The following is a 16,827-nucleotide window of genomic DNA, read 5'->3' as shown; positions in this document are numbered from 1 at the left end:
GTATCCTCTTTAGAGATATGAAGACAAGTATTTCCCAGAGAGTTTCTAGAATAAAATCCTCTCTCTCTTTCTTTCTCTACTCTGATCACAGAGCCACTAAATGAGATAAAGGCTCTCATTCCTAGGAGCGGAGTGGTGTATTACAAAAGAGCAAAAGTCAGATTTGTAAAGTATGTCTAATAATTAGGACATACTTTATTATTTACCTGGCCTCTTGTTATAAATCAGACATCTTTCTCTAACTTTATGAAAGGCTAGGAGTTGGGTTTAAGAGTTCACTTATAAAAAAGAGTTCACTTATGGACCATGTCTCTTATACCCACTGGTCTTGGTGTCCGTGTGTGATAGGAAGTAGGCTAGTCTGATTTAAAGTTTTCTACAACTTCCATTTCTCTGAGAATTTGGGGGATGACCTGGCTGTATTTAAGGCATGCTTTGCCTTTGTTATGAAAAAATTGAAGGTGAGAATTATAAGCAAGATTAATTTTACTAGCACATTTTCCTGTGAGGTAAGGTTAAGGTGAAAATGTTCTACGAGAAAACCATATGATGGGGTTATAACCTTTAAGGAAACAGAACTATGGGAAGCTTTGTGCCAGAAGAGTGGCAATAGAGGGGATTGGCCAATGATTGTAATGTTATGGTCCTTCTTTGTTGCTGTATTGCAAATTTCTCACTGTGAGAAAAGAGTTGTAGCCTATAGGGTATTGTATCTTCAGGTACTGGAAAATCTTCCAGAAATGATGCATCTAGAAAAGTATATGCGTAAAAAGAAGTGTTCATACATACTGTGCCTCCCTGTATCATATTCTTCTGGGAGAGATTAACAAATAAATAAAGCAATAGATTTAAAATATTGAGATGTACTACTGTGCGTGTATGCACACATGCACGTGTGTGTGTGATGTACTATTTCAAAAAAGCAAGATAAGGGGCGAGAGTAAGTAGGGTGGAATGCTTGCTTTAGGGTGGCAAAAAGGAAGGCTTCTTGGATGAGGTGGTAAGCACCCTGATGCGAAGGATGTACAAGCGCATGGAAAGGCCCCGTGGCAGGGGCAGACTGGAATGTTTGAGAAATGGTTGTTTCACCCAGCCTCTCCTTTGAGACTTTTAGTCTTAACTGCTGTGCTGACGTGCCTTTTGTCAGGTTTACCCTCTAAATATAATTGGAAATTCTCATTCCCACCCTGCCTTGTAGCAGCATTTGACACGTTTGAATACTTTCTGCTTCTTGAAATGCTGTCTTCATTTTGCCCCCAGGACACTGCATCCCCTTATGGGTCCTGGACTTCTCTCTACATAATCTGGGTAGCTCAGGTTCCATGTCTGCAAATGCCCTCCATCCATTGGTCACCAATTTGAATCTCTGACCCTGACGCTTTTCCTGAACTCTATGCTGCTGAATCCATTTGCATTCTTTTATAGTTTTCCCACATATATATTTATGTCCTGCTTAGGTCACCACTAGTAGGAATAGCCTTCTTTGATGGCTAATCAGAATGCCATAGCTTACACAAAGCCTCATCTGACACCCCATTAATGGCCCTCAGATCTAGTTTAGAGATCAGTAGAAAGCAGAGGAGTTTATATTGCATCATTAGCAGAGATGTCTTACTGGGGGTGCTTCTAGTGAAATAGGTAAAAAGCAACTTGTGTTGAGTCACCCCTGCGGTTCTGTCAAAAATGTATTATAAAAGTGCTAAAGGTGGAGGAGCCTGGGTGGCTCAGTGGGTTAAGTCTCTGTCTTCAGCTTGGGTCATGATCTCAGAGTCCTGGGATCGAGTCCTGCCTCAGGCTCTCTGCTCAACAGGGAGCCTGCCTCTTTGCCTACTTGTGATCTATCATAAATAAATAAAATCTTTGGGGGAAAAAAAGTGCTAAAGGTGGGAATGAGCAAAAAACATTAAGGTAGGATTGTTCATCCAAATGAATTATATTCCCATATAAGAGGCAAAGAAGGAAGGAATTGGAGGAGAAAAGGCCAAGAATAACCTGAGACAGTCCTGAAGAAGAACAGTAAGAAAAAGAACTTGCCCTGCTAGATAGTAAAGGTTTCTATAAAGCTGTAATTACTTACATGTTATAGTATTGCATTATCTGCCCCTCCTCTTTCCTTTCTGCACAGTTGAGCCTGGAAGCTGGTCAGTAGGGCAAAGCAAGGTTAAGCATCCATAGGGTAAAGTGGGGTGGGGATGGGGCAGGTATATATAACCTGAGCAAGGTCAGGAGTATATCCATCTGGGGAGGCTGGTGTAGAGTCAGGGCCCCAACAGTTGAAGGACATCCATGCAAAGGGGCAGCCTGGGTGTTAGATCTTAATCAGGGTGATGAGGGCTTCCCCAAGGAAAGGCAGTCCAGGCATAGGGTGTGGGAGCTTGAGCAGGTGAGGAGGGGAGCATCCACAGAGTGGGAATGGGGGGGCAACCTGGAATGGTGAAGCAGAAGATGTACAGGGAAAGAAAAGCATTGGCTGGAAGTGGCAGAGAAGAGAGACTGTGGCCTCAGATATTCAAAGGACAAGAGAACTTGAGAAGGGAAGCCGTTGTTAGCAGAGTCATCTGGTATGGACAAGTCAAGTACAACGAGGAGTGAATTTGTCAATTTGTAGGTATAGCTTTGCTCGGTTTAAGTTGCAGGACCATTAACAGGAGTGAGCATGAGTCAGAAAAGGAGGAACGAGAAAGTGTCAGGACTCAAGACAGGTGGTTGTAATGGGAAGAGGGAAAAGGGTAACCTGAGCCAGGAGAGTGGTAGAAATGCTACTCTTAGAATGGGAGACTCTGGGTTGTGTGCTTTCAAGAGTCCAGTAGAAAGAGAAATTGAAAACAAGGGAGTGAAGGACGATCGTTGATACATCAGAATCGTGGAGGGAGGGATCTACTAAAGTCTACTTTGTTGATGGGACGCCTCAGTTTTTCCTAGTTCTTTGCTATTATGAACAATGCCATATGGAATTATACATAATTATGTACTTTTATTTATGATTCCCGTAAGTGGGATTGCTGAATCAAAATGTGTATTTCAGATTTTGATGGATATGCCAAATTGCCTGCCAAAACCCATTTGTCCTTTCACCCAGCGATGTTGTTCAAATTCTTTATCGCTTTACACGTTTAGAGTTCAGATGGCCCTTCCTTGTGTCCAAATATGGAAAGAGAATGATGTGTTTTAGGTATCATTTTAAGAATCCTGTACATAGAATTTTCATGCTGTTTTCCAGACCTTGGTTGGTGTCAATTTGCTAGTGATTTCACAGATGCCATCTAGTTTCTTTCTTTCTTTCTTCTTAAGATTTTATTTATTTAGTTATTTGACAGAGATCACAAGTAGGCGGGGGGGAAGGCACGAGGGGAGCAGGCTCCCTGCCTAGTAAAGCACCTGATGCGGGGCTAGATCCCAGGACTCTGGGATCATGATCTGAGCCAAAGGTAGATGCTTAACCCATTGAGCCAGCCAGGCGCCCCAACCATCTAGTTTCACATATACACACATGGATATGTGTGCACCTGTATGTGTTTATGCACCTGTGCATGCCTAAAGATGGATGTGTGAGTGGCTACATATTGGATATATACTCCCTCAAAATATTTTCTTCTTTGAAGGGTCTCCTTCAAAGGTGATTGTTAGTAGAATGTGACTTTTAGAACTGAGAAAAATAATTTCAAATAAAAAGCAATTGGATGGATGCCTACTTGTCAAAATTTTAAGAGTTCTTCTGAAACCCTATGACTTGAAATACTTGAGTAGAAGGCTGTGAGCAGCTCTTGTCAGCAGGGTTTGGTATGTAAAGCCAGTGGTCAATGTGTGCTGCATTCTTCAGGGGATGTGCTTAGCATACAGAACAGGAAATGGCTAAATAGAGCCAGCATTCTTGTTCAGAAGAATTTTCCATCCTCCTCCATTTGTGGCTAACAATTTAGTTCCTCTTTCTTTAGTTTTTCCAAACTTGGATTTCTATAGTAGTTGAAACTTAACTGCTGTTTCTTTTGTGATTAAGATTCCTATTATAAAATGTGTAACTAAACATTTCTAAAATATTAAAGCTCTCAATTTTTTAACTTTCTTTTGAAATATTTTAGACTTTAAGAAAAGTTGCAAAAACAGTGTAGAGTTCCTTTGTACTCATCACCCATCATCAGCAAGTGTTAACTACCATAGTGTATACCATTATTAAAACTAAGACAGTTGACATTGGTACAATATTATTAGCTAAACTGTAGGCTTATATTTGGGTTTTATGAGTTTTCCCTGTTCCAGGATCCAGTCCAGGATCTCACATTGGTTGAGCTTTGTCTTCTTGGTTTCTTCTAACATGTGATAGTTCCTCAGTCTTGATCTTGGGGCATAAGGAGCATTGGCTAATTATATTGTAAAATGCCCCACAGATTGACCTTCTCTAATGATTTCTCATGATGAGATTGAGATCATATATTTTTGGCAAGAATACTGCAGAAGCAATATGCCTTAGTGGTGGTTATTAACCTTGACTGCTTGGTTTAGCTGGTGTGTGCTAGATTTCTCTGCTGTAGCTACTGTTTTTCCTTTATAATTAATAAGGATCTTGGGGGTGGGGTGCCTGGGTGGCGCATTGGTTAAGCCTCTGACTCTTGTTTTGGCCTAGGTCATGATCTCAGGGTTGTGAGTTTGAGTCCCGCAGCTGGCTCTGCACTCAGCAGGGAGTCTGCTTGAGATTCTCTTACTCTCTCTCTCCCTCTGCCCTTCCCCCTTGCTCTTGTGCATGCATGTGCACACTCTCTCTCTCTAAATTAATAAATTTTTTAAAAAGTATCTTGGTAGATACACTTCGAGAATGTGCGAATATCGTGTTTTTCTTCAAACTTTTATCCACTTATTTTAGTATCTGTGACTGGATCTTAACGGTTATTACTGTGATGTTCCAATGGTTATTTTCTATTTTCTTTGTGGAATTCTTCTCTAAGTGTGAGGCCTTCCTCCTGCCTTTCTTTCCTTTCTTCCTTTTTTGTTTGAACTCATGGACATCTATTTTATTCTGTAGGTTATACACACATGGATGTGTGTGCACCTATATGTGTCTATGCACCTGCGCATGCCTAAAGATGGATGTGTGAGTGGCTACACATTGGATATATACTCCCTCAAAATATTTTTCTTTTTTGAAGGGTCTCCTTCAAAGGCAATTGTTAGTAGAATGTGACTGTCATTTATTTTATTGCTCTAATTGTTCCAGCTTTGGAATCAGGAGCTTTTTCAGGTAGACATGTATCTTTTCAACATTCCCCATACTTTTTTGAGTATTTCCTTCCCGGCACCATAAGATGCTCCAGGCTCTTAGTGTTTTCTGTGTCCCAGCCCTTTAGTCTGCCACTGCTCCCGGGAGCCCTGGTTCTTATATTTAGGAACCAAGATCAAGGCACTAAATGTGCTTGTTGCTTGAAATGTGATTGTTTCTAGGCTCTTTCTTTGATGTTTATGTTGTGGTTTTCCATTCATTTATATTGTGTATTATGTCCTTTTGGATTTTTGTATTTGTGTTTAGGATAGGATAAAATAAAATAGAATTTTAAGAAAACTGGATTGCATGTTTTAATATTTCATGATTTCGCTTGTGACAAAGGATAACGATTTTCTTCTGTACCTTCAGTTTTTATTTGTAAACTTTATTACTCACATATATCCTCATTTGATAAGTTCAGGAACCATCCACAGCTCTGTGTTGGGGTTTGAAGAGAGAAACAGTTACAAGTATATTCCTTTTAATTTTTTAGTATTTTCTCCCTATTTATTTATTCATTTGTTCATTCGTTCCTTCATCTTTGCTGAGGTATAATTGACAAAATTATGAGATACAGGGGACTAGAACCAGATCTTTCTTAGTGGGTGTTTAAAGTGAGATTTTTTTTTTCTTTTTGACTTATTTACTGGGTAGTGTGTTGCCTAAGATGCTAATGTTTGTTGAGAACGGAAATTGGTAAATATCTAAATAATACTATCTGAAAATGATGGTTTTTAAAGCTTGTGTTTCAAAGGTGGCTTCTTTTGAAGTAATTGACAACATAAGCATTTATTATATTCTTATTGATATTAAATATTTAAACAAGCTTTTAGAATAAGAAAAATGACTTTAATAATTACCTGTTGAAAACAAATTACCTTCTTTTTGCATTATATAATATTTATTGAGTGCCCACTATGCCAGATACTAGAAGTGATATTATAGTGTTCTCAGAGTCCAAATATTTTATAAAACAGGATTAATTTTTAAATGTTAATGCAGTTTCCCAATTTTAAATAATATTAAACAATCTAGACCAAAAATAAAGTTTCTCCAACTCTAAATTCCCCCAGGCATTATGAGTAGTTGGTATATCTATCCTTTAGACCTTTTTCTTTTACATATGCACATAGATAATACACACTCATAATATCTTTGTAAGATAAATGCTATATGCTTTAAGTATTTTTCTACTTTTTGTTTTTCATGAAAAAATGTGTGTTTGCAGTCTTTTCATTTTTATACAGAGAGCGAGCCACCCAATCCCCCCACCAGCTTTTGATAAATTGAATAGTTGAGAAGGGTTAAAGATGATGATAACCCAGAAGCGGAGATCATGTAACCAAACCTTGAGAGGCGGTTTGGTTTCTATAAAGTGAATCATGCCTTGCTTATCTGTAGCTTTTTGAGAGAATTAACAGAGAGCCCACGGCCATATTTTAATCTTTCAAGAAGACTTTGATGAGTTTCCAGACGAAGAATATTTAGAGCTTCTGCTTGCTTTGTGTTTTAAGAGAAACATTTGTCTCAGGGCGCCCGGGTGGCTCAGGTCGTCATCCCAGGGTCCTGGAATGGAGCCCTGCATCAGGCTCCCTGCTCAACAGAGAGCCTGTTTCTCCCTCTCCCTCTGGTGCTCCCCCTGCTTGTGCAGGGACTCTCTCTCTCTCTCTCTCTCTCTCTGACAAATAACTGAAGTGTTTAAAAGGGGGGGGGGCACTTGGGGGCTCAGTCGTTAAGCATCTGCCTTTGGCTCAGGTCATGATCCCAGGGTCCTGGGATGGAGCCCTGCATTGGGCTCCCTGCTTGGCAGGACGCCTGCTTCTCCCTCTCCCACTCCTGCTGCGTGTGTTCCCTCTCTCACTGTCTCTCTCTCTCTGTGTCAAATACATAAATAAAATCTTAAAAAAAAAAAAAAAAAAGACATGTGGCCCCTGAACCATATCTCTTAAACTAGAGGGTTGAAGGAGGTGTTTTTATCTTATTTCATGTATGTGTCTTGTACTTTCTTAAAGACTTAAAGTCTGTTAATTAACATATAATGTATTATTAGTTTCAGAGGTAGAGGTCAGTGATTCATCAGTCTTACATAATACCCAGTGCTTATTATATCCCATGTCCTCCTTAAAGTCCATCACCCAGTTACCCCATCCTCTACCCTCTCCCCTCTAGTAATTCTCAGTTTGTTTCCTATGATTAAGAGTCTCTTGTTGTTTGTCTCTCTTTCTGATTTCGTCTTACTTTATTTTTCCCTCCTTTCCCCCATACTCCTCTATTTTGTTTCTTAAATTCCACATGCAAGTGGAACCATATGGTAATTAGTCTTTCTCTGACTTACCTCACTTAGCATAACACCCTCTTGTTGCATCCACATCACTGCAAATGACAAGATTTCATTTTTTGTTGGCTAAGTAGTATACCATTGTATGTGTGTGTATGTGTCTATACACACACACCACATCTTCTCTATCCATTCATCCGGTGTTGGACATCTGGGCGCTTTCCATAGTTTGACTATTGTGGACATTGCTGCTATGAACATTGGGGTTCAGATGTCCCTTCAGATCACTACATTTGTATCTTTAGTGTAAATACCCAGTAGTGCGATTGCTGGGTTATAGGGTAGCTCTGTTTTCAACTTTTGGAGGAGCTTGAAGGAGATGTTTTTTTTTTTTTTTTTTTTTTAAAGATTTTATTTATTTATTTGACAGAGAGAAACCACAAGTAGATGGAGAGGCAGGCAGAGAGAGAGAGAGGGAAGCAGGCTCTCCGCTGAGCAGAGAGCCCGATGCGGGACTCGATCCCAGGACTCCGAGATCACGACCTGAGCCGAAGGCAGCGGCTCAACCCACTGAGCCACCCAGGCGCCCCGAAGGAGATGTTTTTAAGCCAAATCAAAACAAACCCCCCAAGCCCTCATTTTAACATAGTAGATTACAAATATCTTATTATCCTGAGAGCTAGAGCAAGCCAAAGATACTTAGAAATATGCTAACACCTAGTAAACACAGGATCTTCTTTTCTCTTGTATATTCTTTTCTTCTTCCCAGGTCAGCAGTAGTCCTGAACCGCTGAAGGCTGTAGAACAGGAGTTGAGAATGGTGTTTCAACTCACTGTACAAAAAGTATAGAAACTCAATTAACTATTGGTTACTTATTCAGCTGCTATTATGAAGACATCTAGTGCTCAGTTTGAAAGACTACTGATGTTTTTCACTGAAATACAAGAGAACATTGTTTCTGTGGTGGTTGCTAGTTCTTTACTGTAATCTATAAATTACTCCTCCCCTAAAGACAGCATTTTAAAATAAAGGAGAGGGGGGTGCCTCTCGGTCAGTTGGTCATGATCCCTGGGTCCTGGAATGGAGCCCCATGTCGGGCTTCATTCTCAGCAGGGGAATCTGCTTCTCCCTCTCCCTCTGCCTGTTGTTCCCCTGCTTGTGTACATGCATTCTCCCTCTCTCTGTCAAATAAATCTTTTTTTTTTTTTTTTTTAAGATTTTTTATTTATTTATTTGACAGACAGAGACCACATGTAGGCAGAGAGGCAGGCAGAGTGGAGGAAGCAGACTCCCTGCTGAGCAGAGAGCCCGATGCGGGGCTCGATCCCAGGACACTGGGATCATGACCTGAGCCGAAGGCAGAGGCCCTAACCCACTGAGCCACCCAGGCGCCCCTCTTTTTGTTTTTTTTTAAAGATTTTATTTATTTATTTGACAGACAGAGATCACAAGTAGGCAGAGAGGCAGGCAGAGAGAGAGGAAGGGAAGCAGGCTCCCTGCTGAGCAGAGAGCCCGACGAGGGGCTCGATCCCAGGACCCTGCGATCATGACCTGGGCCAAAGCCAGAGGCTTAACCCACTGAGCCACCCAGGTGCCCCAAATAAATAAAATCTTTAAAGATTTTATTTATTTATTTGACAGAGAGAAATCACAAGTAGGCAGAGAGGCAGGCAGAGCGAGAGGGGAGGAAGCAGGCTCCCCACTGAGCGGAGAGCCCGATGCGGGACTCGATCCCAGGACCCTGAGATCATGACCTGAGCCGAAGGCAATGGCTTAACCCACTGAGCCACCCAGGCGCCCTAAAATCTTTAACAATAAGATAAAGTAGAGAAAATGTAAGTAAATCCTATGAAAATTCAGCCTGTTTCCATCTATCCAGCTTTAGGTAGGGGACACACAAATACCCTTGCACAAATTTGCACAAATACCTTCCTCAGGACATAATGTATATAACTCGTACGGATCCTGGAGACAGCCCCAGTGTGTCATTATACTGTAGGCTGTCTCCCTGGTTGAACAGATTTCTTAAGCTTCGTTCAGGGCACTGTTCAGCTTTAGTCAACTGTTTGTCTCTCTTTCTGATTTCGTCTCACAACATCTGTTGTGAGCCTTCTTCATGTCAGGCTTGATACCCTGGGCATTCAGGATATAAGAACAAGGCTTTTTCCCCCACTCACTGTGGGTTAGGTCCCCTACCCACCCAGGTCCATGGAAACCCTTCAGCTGATCTGTGACAGTGAAAGTGTCCCCTTTCTTCAAAAATACCCTCAAGGTTAGGACATTCATACCTTTCCTTTAATAATCATAATTTTCTCAAACCTACAGTATAATTACAAGTAGGCAGAGAAGCAGACCGAGAGAGGAGGAAGTAGGCTCCCCGCCGAGCAGAGCCCGATGCGGGGCTCAATCCCAGGACCCAGGGTCCTGGGATCATGACCTGAGCCGAAGGCAGAGGCTTTAACCCACTGTGCCACCCAGGCGCCCCACATCTAGATTTATTTCATCTAATTGTGTCTAGAATTAGGGTTCTTAGTGTTTCTTTGGGTCACAAAGTCCTTTAGGAATCAGAGTTAATGAAACTTTCCAGAAAATATATGTACACATAGAATTTTGTGGTTCTGTTATGCCATAGAGTTGTGAATCAAGAGAGCTTAACCACTGCTTTAGACATTTTACTTTTACTTGTGGGGAAAGAAATATAAACATAAAAATTAAAATATAAGGTGCTAAATGTTAGAGTGGGGATGCATGGGGCTGGTTTTTGTAATTTTGTCTTTTCTTTCATTAGGCTTAAAATCTTTGAATCATAAAAAACAGGCTTATGTAATAGGGTTGCTTGCCCCTTTATTTAGCTTATTTCAAATGAAGGCAGGCAGGCTACTTAGGAAAGCTCTACACTGGAGCCTTTCTTTACTTCTGTCAAGATTTTATTTTATTTTATTTTATTTTATTTTATTTTATTTTTTATATTTTATTTATTTGACAGACAGAGATCACAAGTAGGTAGAGAGGCAGGCAGAGAGAGAGGGGGAAGCAGGCTCCCCACTGAGAGGAGAGCCCAATGCGGGGCTTGTTCCTAGGACCCTGAGACCATGACCTGAGCTGAAGGCAGAGGCTTTAACCCACTGAGCCACCCAGGCGCCTCCTGTCAAGATTTTATTGATCAAGAGAGAGTGTGCTCATGCAGGAGTGAGAGGAGGGGCAAAGAGAGAGGGAGAGAGAATCACAAGCAGACGCCATGCTAAGTGTGGAGCCCAGTGTGGGGCTCTATCTCACAACCCCAGAGATACATGACCTGAGCCGAAACCGAGAGACAAATGCTAAACTGACTGAGCCACCTCAAGGCCCCACTCCCCCCATTTCTAAGTTGTCTGTAGATAATTTCTTTTTTAGTTAAACTTATGGTCTCTCGGGACATAAATAGTTAAAGGATGCTGACTAACACATGACATAAATATTCTGTGCAGGACTGAGCACACGAGGGAGGCATTCGATGAATGGAAAAACTGAAAATATTTTGTAAAGGCTTATAGACTTTTAGCCTGATATCTAAAGCCAGTAAGAAAATGGCACAAAGGCCAGAAAGCTTTCACCATAGTATCTCAAGTGAAGCTAAAAGTAATGACACCTATTTTCTTTTTGTATGTAGTAAGTACATACAGAATAAAATTTACCATCTTCTTTTCTTTTTTACTTTTATTTATTTGAGAGAAAGAGAGAGCATGAGCGGGAGGAGGGGTGGAGGGAGACAGAGAAGCAGGCTCCCCGTTGAGCAGGGATTTTGGGGGTGGGAGGACTCGATCCCAGGACTCTGGGTCCATGACCTGAGCCCAAGGCAGATGCTTAACCGACTGAGCCACCCAGGTGCCCCAAGAATTTTCTATTATTTTGCACTTGGTATCTTACAAGCTTACTGTTGAGACTAAAAGTGATATACTTTATCTTTTAAAAGATTAACATTTAGATTTGTCTTTCTTCATTGTTTCTTAGTTGGAGGCATTGTTAGTGGCAGAATGACATAATTTCTTCCATATAAAAATACGGTGCCTCCAACCAAACACTGTAGCAGAGACTTGTCATGTCAGTCCTTTCCTACTAATCTTGGAGGATTATGTCACCACTGCCTGGGAGACCAAAGAGAAATGCCTCTTTAGAAAATGGTTTTCAGTTTAAGAGCTTTTCTCTCCTCACCTCTCCCTGAGATCCAGAAGTACAACCCACACAGTGAGCTATTTTAATGAGTATAAAATATTTTTATATGGTAAAACTATAAAAGGTAAGTTACAGATAAATAAATCTCATGTTACTTGGATAGCCCATGACAAATTTAAAATTTTCTTCTAAGCAGATCCTAATTTACCACTTCCTTATAGTCCCAAACCTTTAGAATCCCTAAGATGGCCCAGTCCTTTTCCTGGTTTAGGTTCAGCTCTTTTGTCTGCTTTATTTGGTACTCCCGGATCCACAGGGGCATTTGGGGAGGAAGACTTTTTGTCAAACGTTTTATGTTGTGAACTGTTTAATTACTAAGTAAATTTGTTTAAGGATTTTATTTATTTGAGAAAGAGAGAGTGAGAGAGAAAGAGAAGGAGCAGGGGGCGGGCCAGTGGGAGAGGGAGATGCAGAATCCCCACGGAGTAGGGAGCCCCCTGGACATGGGGCTTGATCCCAGGACTGCAGTGTCATCAGCTGAGGGCAGCCACGTAGCCCATTGAGCCATCCACGTGCCCCACTAAGTAATTTTTTTTTTAAGGTTGAAGTAACTGGACATTGGGGGTGGGGTGATAGGGAGGAAGAAGCAATCATTTCTCTTCTTGACTTTTTCTTGAGAGACAAATGACAAGTACAAGATAGACTTGAAGGGACACACCTCGCTAGCTTAGTCAGTGGAGCATGTGACTTGATTGTACAGTCATGAGTTCAAGCCTTATGTTTGGCTTGAGCTTACTTTATTTATTTATTTATTTTTAAAGATTTTATTTATTTGAGATAGAGCATGAGCTTGTGGGGGCCAGGGGGAGAGGGAGAGGGAGATCCCCATTGAGCAGGGAGCCTGATGTGGGGCTCGATCCCAGGACCCTAAGATCATGACCTGAGCTGAAATCGGACACTTAATTGAACCACCCAGGCACCCCAGCATAGAGCTTACTTTAAAAAAAAAAAAAAAGAAAGGGGACGTCTGGGTGGCTCAGTTGGTTAAGCAGCTGCCTTTGGCTCGGGTCATGATCCCAGTGTCCTGGGATCGAGTCCCACATCGGGCTCCTTGCTCGGCAGGGAGCCTGCTTCTCCCTCTGCCTCTGCCTGCCATTCTGTCTGCCTGTGCTTGCTCTCTGCCCCCCTCTCTCTCTGATAAATAAATAAAAAAATCTTTAAAAAAAAAAAAGAAAAGAAAGAAAAAAATGGACCTCAAATTATTACTACTATTTTTTATTTTTAAAAAGATTTTATTTATTTATTTGACAGAAAGCAAGAGCACAAGCAGGGAGAGTGGCAGAGGAAAAGGGAGAAGCAGGTTTCCCGCTGAGCCAGAAGCCTGATGTGAGGCTCGATCCCAGGACCTTGGGATCATGACCTGAGCCAAAGGCAGGCACTTAACTGACTAGTCACCCAGGCGCCCCCATACTGAATTGTTTTAATCCCCAGCATCTTTGCAAAATATTTTGAGTATTTTCCATTTCAGTAAATAACCTTCTGCAGCACAGTTTTTAATTGCTGCATACTATTCTCTTCTATGGATCTGTAAGTAGTTTGCTTAATCTCCTATTTTGGAGCATTTAAGTTGTTTGCAGTTTTTTGCTGTTATAAATATATACATTTTATTTCTTTAAAAGTATATATATATTTTCCAATTTAACATATAAGGACTTTCCCATGCCACTGAAAATTCATTTTAGGTAAGTATCGTATGCTAACATGGGTATACTGTTTTATTTTTCCTTTGATAGATTCAAAATCTCAGGGGAGATTTTTTTTTTTTGGTAAATGGATCATTATTGGTTGTGGATATGTGTGTTAAATGATGATGAGCAATAAAACAATTGGTTGCTGACCAGTTATTTTTTCAAGTCCAAGTATAATATAAACTCAGAAGCTGAAAATAGCAGGAATTTTCTAGGATGAAGGTCTTTGGTAAACACTTGGGTTCTAACCATGTGTTAGAGCTCAGGCTTGTCAGTAGGGCCAAGATACTTAGCCTCTTCAGTGGGTAACTCATGCTGGTATGGCATTCACATTCTGTGACATTCTATACCCCTCAACATTTACAAATAGACAAAAATAGAAAAAAAAAAATAGAAAAAAAACAACCCTCAGAGTCTGGGGTAGGGTTGAAGAGTGGGCTGTGGGGCACTGTGGAAGGGATAAAAAAGTCTTTTTTTTTTTTTTTTTTTTAAATTTTAATTCCAGTTAGCATACAGTGTTCTGTTAGTTTCAGATGTACAATATAGTGATTCAGCAGTTCCATATATTACTCAGCGCTCCTCAGGATAAAAGTACTCTTTAATACCTTTCCATCTACTCACCCATACCTCTACCCACCCTCCCTCTGGTAACTATTTGTTCTGTATAGTTAAGAGGCTGCTTCTTGGTTTGTCTCTCTCTCTCTCTCTTTTTGTCTTCCTTTGCTCATTTGTTTTGTTTCTTAAATTCCATGTATGAGTGAAATCATGGTATTTGTCTTTCTCTCAATGGCTTATTTCACTCAGTATAACACTCTGTAGCTCCATTCTTGTTGCAGATGGCAAGGTTTCATTCTTTTTCATGGCTGAGTAATATTCCATTATATATAATCTCTCTCTCAAACGCATCTTCTGGATGAAGAGCTCTTAATTTGCTGTCATAATTCATGTCACCCTGCATTCTCATCTGGTAATTGGTTTTGTATTCATTCAGCCACTCCTTTTTTTTTTTTTTAAAGATTTTTAAAATTTATTTGAATGAGAGAAATCACAAGTAGGCAGGGAGGAAGGCAGAGAAAGAGGGGGAAGCAGGCTCCCCGCTGAGTAGAGAGCCCGATTCGGGGCTCGATCCCAGGACCCTGAGACCATGACCTGAGCTGAAGGAAGAGGTTTAACCCACTGAGCCACCCAGGTGCCCCACATTCAGCCACTCTTGGTAGTGAAATTTGTGCTCCATCAAAATTCTTGATAGTAAATGAATGGAGATGAAACATGAAAATGTTTTAATGTTATAAAGCTAAGTATTTTGGTGATAAAACTCCCCAAGTGTGGTTGCTTTCATTGTCATTTCTTTCCACCATAGCACAGGTAGTTGACTGCATGCTGAAAATGTTTTCTTATACTTGAATAGAATTTAAAATTTAAATTTTATTTATTTTTTTTTTCTTTTTTTTTTTTTTTTTTTTATTAAAGATTTTATTTATTATTTATTTGACAGAGAGAGAAATCACAAGTAGGCGGAGAGTCAGGCAGAGAGAGAGAGAGAAGCAGGCTCCCGCTGAGCAAAGAGCCCGATGCGGGGCTCGATCCCAGGACACTGAGATCATGACCCAAGCCGAAGGCAGCGGCTTAATCCACTGAGCCACCCAGGCGCCCCTAAAATTTAAATTTTAATTTGAACACTCTCTGACTTCTCAGGACCTAAGACAAATTCCTCAGATAGCATAATATAGAATTTCTTTTCTTTTTTTTTTTTTAATATTTTTAAAATTTATTCGACAGAGAAAGAGAAATCACAAGTAGGCAGGGAGGCAGGCAGAGAGAGAGGGGGAAGCAGGCTCCCTGCTGAGCAGATAGCCCAATGCGGGGTTCGATCCCAGGACCCCTAGATCATGACCTGAGCTGAAGGCAGAGGCTTAACCCACTGAGCCACCCAGATGCCCCCAGATAGCATAATATAAAGCTTAGATTATGTATGTAATTTTGATTGGCATAGTGTTTTTTTTCAATGATATGGATTTTGTTTCATTATTTTTCTAGCTTTAACATTTTTAACAATGTGCTTTAAAGTTAAATAAAATTTTGAAGACGAAAATAAAAGTCCCAAAAAATCATCCTCCACCATAGTAGCATAACTTAATACGTTTATATATTCTTTTGCTTTAGGCCAAAAGCATGCATTTCCAAAATTCTCAGTTGTGCATAACATACTGTTTTATTTGCTATATAAAAATTGCAAAACTTTTGTTTTTCATTTATTTTATTTATTTGAGAGAGAGAGAAAGCTGAGGGAAGTGGGAGAGGGAGAAGCAGGGTTCCCCACTGATCAGGGAGCCTGATGTAGGGCTCGATCCCCAGAACACTGAGATCATGATATGAGCTGAAGCTGATGCTTAACTGACTGAGACACCCAGGTGTCCCAGGTGCTAACATTTTGAACACTCAGTATGTGTGAACACTTTGTAGTCTTTATGTAGAATAATTTATAATCTATTAATTAGGTACCTTATCTCTATTTTACAAATAAGAAATAGATAAAGAAAGAATATGTAACTTACCCAAGGTCGAACAGTTAGTGAATGGTAAACTCACTAATTTACCCTAATTCTTCTTCTTTCTCCTCCTACTACTACTTGTAAACTTTTTGTCAGGTTCTCTCTCTCTCTTTTTTTTAAAGATTTATTTGGGGGGAGAGGGAGAGAGAATCCCAGACTCCACTTTTAGCACATAGCTCAACACAGAGCTCTATCTCACGAACCTGAGATCATGACCTGAACCAAAACCAAGAGTTGGACACTTAACCTACTGAGCCACCCAATTGCTCTAGGTTCTTTTCTTTTATTTATTTATTTTATTTATTTTTTTAAAGGTCTGGGTATTTTGCTCTAAAAGAACTGCCTCATTATCCGTAGCCATTGCACAACTGTGTTTGTTTTTCTTTTAGTAGGCTCTGTGCCCAGCATGGGGCCTGAGCTAATGACCCTGAGATCAAAGAGGTACATACTCCACCAACTGAGCCCACCAAGTGCCCCTCTTTTTTTTGGGGGGGGGTATTTTTAAAAAATCCCCTCCCCTACTCCCCCGACCTCCGTTGTTGAAGTATAATCGACACACAATGTTACATTAGTTTCAGATATGCCACCTAGCAATTCAGTTTTTGGACAACTGTTTTTAATTATTTGGGGGCCTCAAACCTCTTTGAAAACCTGATAGAAGTTGTAGATTTTTTTCCTCCAGAAAAGTGCATTCTCCACAAATTTTTGCATAAAATTCAGTCTGAATGTGTCCCTAAAGACTATTTGTGGACCCTGGAGTAGTAATTATCATTTTGATGAGTATAGAAATCACCTGGATTTCTTTTTAAAATGCAGATTACTTGGTCTCTCTGCCTAAAGAT

General features: G+C 40.4%; 1 protein-coding gene across 5 annotated transcripts in view; it reads left to right on the top strand.

Moving 5' to 3' along the window:
- Window positions 1–16,827, top strand: part of SPAG9 (sperm associated antigen 9) — a 139,247-nt gene that overhangs the window by 68,777 nt on the left and 53,643 nt on the right. The window lies entirely within an intron of this gene.

The sequence above is a fragment of the Mustela nigripes genome, chromosome 16 (assembly GCF_022355385.1).
Source record: "Mustela nigripes isolate SB6536 chromosome 16, MUSNIG.SB6536, whole genome shotgun sequence".
Lineage (NCBI taxonomy): Eukaryota > Metazoa > Chordata > Mammalia > Carnivora > Mustelidae > Mustela > Mustela nigripes.
This window is presented reverse-complemented; position numbering and strand designations above follow the sequence as displayed.